This window comes from Chrysochloris asiatica, unplaced genomic scaffold, assembly GCF_000296735.1.
Source record: "Chrysochloris asiatica unplaced genomic scaffold, ChrAsi1.0 scaffold00184, whole genome shotgun sequence".
NCBI classification, from domain to species: Eukaryota; Metazoa; Chordata; class Mammalia; order Afrosoricida; family Chrysochloridae; genus Chrysochloris; species Chrysochloris asiatica.
In genome coordinates, this window is record NW_006408702.1 from 5,764,579 (window position 1) to 5,770,589 (window position 6,011).

Sequence of the window (6,011 nt, forward strand, 5' to 3'; positions counted from 1 at the left end):
ATTAAGCCACTACTGGTACAGTAACATGGCAAATGCACCAAAAGATGGAAAGAATTTCCCAGGGAGCAAGACCCTGGGCCCCAGCTGCTTGCCCAGTTGGAGGGAAAATAAGAAAACTTTGGTTCAACAGGAAGGTGTTGGCAAAAATCAGGATTACACTAGTGGACTCTGTAGATAATAGACTATGGGCTGAGGGGAGGTCAAATATCTATCTAGTCTGTGCTAGTCTTGGCTTTCTCCAAGACCTCTCCTCTTTATTGAGAGCAAGGCTGATTCTCCTCTATGTTTTGTTTTAAAAGGCAGGAGAATAAGTGCTTATCCCACTCTTCCTACAACTATGAATTACTTATTTTTTTTTTTTTTTTTTTTGGCTCTAAAGAGACAGAAACCAACTAACAAGTCCAGCTTCCTTTGTGAAGGCGGCTTGAAAGACCACTTGTGCTGGTAAAACTGTCTCTGCAAAGGTTTCTCTGAGCTTGTCCCTTAAAAGATTGTCCCCACAATCATTCAGAGACACCTTCAATAGTGTGAGATGTGGACAGAAAATACTTGGTCCCTCACCAGAGTGAGATTAGCAATACTATCTTTGGAGATGGGGATGGGGGGTGGTGGATGTAAGAGAAAGAGCAGATACTGGCAAGGAAAAAGACAGGGAGAACAGGGCAGTTTACACTAGGTTAGATTCAAAGCCTGTGAATTGGGAGCAGAACCATCTAAAGCTCAGAGAAAGAAGGGAACTGAATTCTCTGATGATATGAAGAAGTGGGAAATATTTTAGCGGTAACCCTGTAATTTCCATAGACCAAAAGGGAATGTGTCAAAAAAACAAAAACTGGGTGAGCAAGCAAGAGTCCAGCCCACCTTCTTAAATCTGAATAAAATGGACTCATTCAGCTAATGCTGCTTCAAATACAATTAAGAAGGCAGCTGCAGCTGCTGAAATTGACACTAAGTATAGGATCTACTCCAGTAAAGATTTACACCCTCGGAAACCCTGTACAGGGTCGCTATGGGTCGGACCCGACTCGATGGCACTTAACAACAACAACAATAGGATCAAATAGCCAGTCCCCTTAACCCCAAACATTTCCCTTTTAAATGTCATCCTGAATATATCTTTGAGCACTCGAACTGAAGAGGAGGTCTTCCCATCCTGTAGAATATCCTTCCAGGACAGCCTGTTGAATTAAGACATCTATTTTAAAGTTTAATGGGAGGGAAAAGAGAAAGGGAAAGCACTGATATTTGGGGACAGCTAGCAGCTAAAACAAGGAATAAGGTTAAGGTCCTCGTGGTATCCAAGGGGTAGGACAATGGGAAAGGGAAGTGAAATGAGTGGAGGGTTCCAGTTTTGCACCTTTCCCTTGCTTCCCATGCCTTCCAACATCTTAATGCAGCTATTGGCCTGCCAGCGGGGATGTAATACCCAGACCAACCTTTTTATTTATTGAGCTTATGCAGCTAATAAAGTTGTAAACAGTGCCAATTGACAAAGTTTTGATGATTAATACAGCTGTGTCCATTAAACCCATCTCTCTCTGAGATTAAAAATAAAAATACCAAAGTAAACAAACACTGAGAGAGAGAATGAAGAGATATATCTTGAATCATCCAGGAAGGCAAAATAAAAATGTCACATGGGTTGGTCCCAGGCGTTCACCATGCCTAGAGGACTGCTGCTGTCACCAATGTCTCCCCTTCCTGCCAGTAGCTAGGTAGAGGCGGGGGAGAAGGCCATCCTGGGCATGCTGTACATACAGCACTTGCTGGTGTAGACACTCTCCTGGGGCTGTGGTAGCAAAATGCTCTGTCAGGAGCCCGTTTCCTGGACATAGCACAAGGGCCCAGGTTCTCAAAGCAGCCCACACACCTCAGCAGGGGTTTTTGCCCCTTTTCTCCAGTGTGGTTCAGCATTGAGTTTGATTATTCCTAGTCAATAATGAAAACATGAGCTGTTTTCCACGAACATTCCCCCTCCCTTCCCCAATGTGGGGGAATAGTGGGAGGGGGCAGGGGAATGCCATGGGTGTGGGTGATCTGGCTCTCCTGCAGGTTCTTCATCAGTTGTGCAAGCCAGTATTTTGTGGTGGTGTCATCTTTTAGCACCTGGGCGAAGGTTGTGTCTTTCAGCTGGTCAGGGAGACACTGCCTGAGAGCTTCACTGCTCTGGGATTATCTAAGAGTCTAAGGTAACATCTCACTACATGCTTCAGCAGATGGTCGAAAGGCTCTTTGGATAGCTGCAGGACCTTCTTACCCAAGATCATGGCAACATGGGAGAAACGCTCATACGTCTGACATTTACACACCAAACCAGTGTTATCTAAGGGAATCTTCTGGAGGATGAATGTGGCAACTGTTTTAGAAAGTTCACTTCCAGGTTCCATAATGTGTAAACACAAAGGCATAATTTCTATTGTCAATAAAAAGTTGATTACTTCTTGTTCATCTGTTTTCACCAAGGCCCCAATAACGCCAAGGCTGGTGAGCCAAAGATATTCAAAGGGATGTTCTTGCTGACAGTGTGCAAAAAGGGGTACAAAAACAAGGGGATATGTGCTGCAAGAAATGCTGACCTGGTTTCTGGGTGTGATGCCACACACTGCAGTAATGCCAGAGCATTGCAAACTGTTTGACTGGTGTGCTGTCAAGGTGGGTGGATTGATAGCTGGATAAATATGTACAATTTCCTGTAAAAGTGCTGCAATAGTACCAAAGGAATGCCACAGCATGGGGGCAAGGTCAGGAACAGATTCTGGCTTCTCACTTAGCTCCAGCAAAGCATTTTCCCTTGTCTCAGGACTGGACAGTTCATTGATCCACTTATAGATCTTTTCTTTATCCACTTGAGCCAGTGCCATAGGCATAGGCGCAGTCGTCGCCAGGCTGTGCATATTGGGAGCGGTCGCAGCTCTCCTCCCGCCACCAGACGCTTCCGAACACGTCCCTGCTTCAACGGCGCTGCCGTGAAGATAATGAGCTGCCACAGCCGCCATCTGCCTCTGGGCTCCACATGATGTCCTTTAACCTTTAAAATTCTCCAGGAGATTCTGTCCACTTATCAGCAGCTTTGAAAACCTAAAGCTCCTACTGTGGTTCAGCTGTGAATAGTACAGACTTTAGTGGAACGGGGTAGTCATGGGATGTCTGTCTTTAAAAGTCCTGAAGATAAGCCCTGGTATTGAGTTGGACATATTTACTCTGCCTGTGACTAACTCAGCAAAGCCTAGTCATCAAGGAAGTCTCATCCTTGACTCACAGCAATTCATCTCCAATCACACCCTCCAACTTTAGGGTTACATCAGGTTGAAATTATGGACAAAGCACGTTCATTCTTTTGTTACACAAGAAGTGGTTTATTATCCAACTGCCCACAGTATTATCATCAGCAATTTACATGTTTAAAGTAATTTCCCCAACTCTTACTCAAAGCTATTGAGCATCATAAAGTTGATTTCACTTTTGGAACAAGAAAGAATTTTTGTTATGTGTTAAATGCTTTTCACTTGTCAAACATTTTAATACATTGAACACACAGAAAAGTTACACATGGTTTCTAGTTTCAGGAGTCTTGTTAGGAAAACAGGAAAAGTATGAAACAGGAGAAAAGCTTAATCAGGTCAGAGTTTTAAGAATAGCTTTGAATTTTATCAAATATCATTTTAGTAATTGATGACTCGAAGAGTTATAATTTACAAAAACAATTTATAATCTACAGCTGTTATTGGGTGGAAGACGAAGAAGATACATGTTTAAAAATCCCAGATACATTATTAAACATTAAAAAAAAATTATTATAGGCAACTCTGGTGTTATTGTTGTTGTTAGGTGCCATCGAGTCGGTACCCACCCATAGCAACATTATGCACAGCAAAACAAAACTGCCCAATCCTGGGAGAACCTCACTACTGTTGCCATGCTTGAGTCCATAAATGCTGCCACTTGGCCAATCCATCTTCCTGGGGGTTCTTCTCTGACCCTCCACCTCACCAAAACATGATATCCTTCTCCAGCAACTGGTCCTTCCTGACAATATGACCAAAGTATGAGAGACGAAATTTGGCTATCTTGGCCTCCAAGGAGCACTCTGGCTGCACTTCTTCCAAAACGGATCTCTTGGTTCTTTTGGCAGCCCATGGCACTTTCAATATACTTCTCCAACACCATAACTCAAAAGCATCAATTCTTCTACGGTCTTCCTTATTCACTGTCCAGCTTTTGCATGCATATGAGGTTATTGAAAATATCATGGCTTGGGTCAGATGCACCTTAATCCCCAAATTGACATCTTTGCTCTTCAACACTTTAAAAAGGTCTTGTGCAGCACATTTGCCTAATGCAAGGCGTCGTTTGATTTCTTGACTGCTGCTTCCACTAGTTTTGATAGTTGATTGAAGAAGAATGAAGTCCTTGACAACTTCAACCATTCCCCCTTGATAAGAATGTTGTTTATTGGTCCAGTGGGTGAGGATCTTTGTTTTCTTGACATTGAGATGTAATCCATACCAAAGGCTGTGCTCTTTGATCTTTATCAGTAAACGTTTTAAGTCCTCTTCACTTTCAGCAAGCAAGGTTGTAATCACCTGCATATCACAGCTTGTTAATGAGTTTTCCTCCAATCCTGATGCCACGTTTTTCTTCATAGAGCCCAGCTTCTGGGATTATTTGCTCAGCATATAGGTTAAATAAGTATGGTGAAAGAATACAACCTTGTCACACACCTTTCTTAATTTGAAACCATTCAGTGTTCCCATGTTCTGTTTGAACAACTGCTTCTTGGTCCAGGCACAGATTCCTCATGAGCACAATTAAGTGTTCCGGAATACTCATACTTTACAATGTTGTCCATAGCTCGTCATGATTCACACAATTGATGGTCTTTCTCAATAAAGCACAAGTAAACACCTTTCTGATAGTCTCTGCTTTCAGCCAAGATCCATCGGACATCAGGTTCTAAGCAAAGTCATTTAATACTCTGATGACATTGAAGAAGTAAGATATTTACATTTCTTCTTTATGATATCCCTCATTCCACAGCCTTGTCTGAATCCTGTTTGAGCCTTTGGAAGTTCTCTGCCAATGTATACTTGCAGCCATTTCTGTATTACCTTTAGTAAAACTTTACTTGCATGGGATATCAAAGAGATTGTCTGATGACTCCCGCATTCCATTGGGTCACCTCTCTGTGGAATGGGCACAAACACGGCTCTCTTCCAATCAGTCAGCCAGATTTTTTGGCAAAGATGAGTGAGTGCCTCCTGTGCTGCCTCGCTTTCTTGAGAGATTTCAATTTTTATTCTATCAATTCCTGGTGCCTTGTTCTTTGCCAATTCCTTCAATGCAACTGGCAGTCACTGGAATAACAAACCTTAATGAAACTAGATGATGCCCTCAAGACACTCAAAGTTTAGGTGGCTAAGAGCAAATCACAAGTGTTTTGCTTTTATGGTTTTAAGTCATTGCTCTTCTAAACAGCATGTTGAGACTTTATAGCACGGATAAGTCCGAGACACTAACTCAAGAATTAAGCAAGTACCTGTCCCCACTTTTGTTTCTACAATGTTTGTGTGAAATGTCAGCTGAACGAGGAGTTAGATACGTTGTGCTAGGTAGCACAAGGGACTCTGAGTTCTTTAGAATGGACTTTGGTTCTCAGTGCTAGGATAAAAAGATTCTAAGCAAAGTGATTCAGTACTCTGATGACATTGAAGAAGTAAGATATTTACATTTCTTCTTTATTTTTAAAATTATTATGTGTCAAGCATTGTACTCATTGACCATTCTATTCAGCTTTGCTATCATCTTTAGTAATTTAAGCATACTTGGTGTGGAAAATATGAAAGTACAAGTATAAAGATTAAAAAAAGAAAATCCTGCTTCTGTCACCCAGAAGTAGTCATTTATTCTTGTAAAATAAGTCCCATTATATTCAGACCATGCAACATATACATTTATGTAAGTGTTATTGTTGTTGTTAAGTGCCATTGAATCAGTTCCGACCCATAGCTACC

At 41.8% G+C, this 6,011-nt stretch overlaps 1 pseudogene; it reads right to left on the reverse strand.

Annotated features, from left to right (window-relative positions):
- Nucleotides 1–1,929: 1,929 nt before the first annotated feature.
- LOC102836629 lies at nucleotides 1,930–2,909 on the reverse strand (annotated as a pseudogene).
- Nucleotides 2,910–6,011: the final 3,102 nt, after the last annotated feature.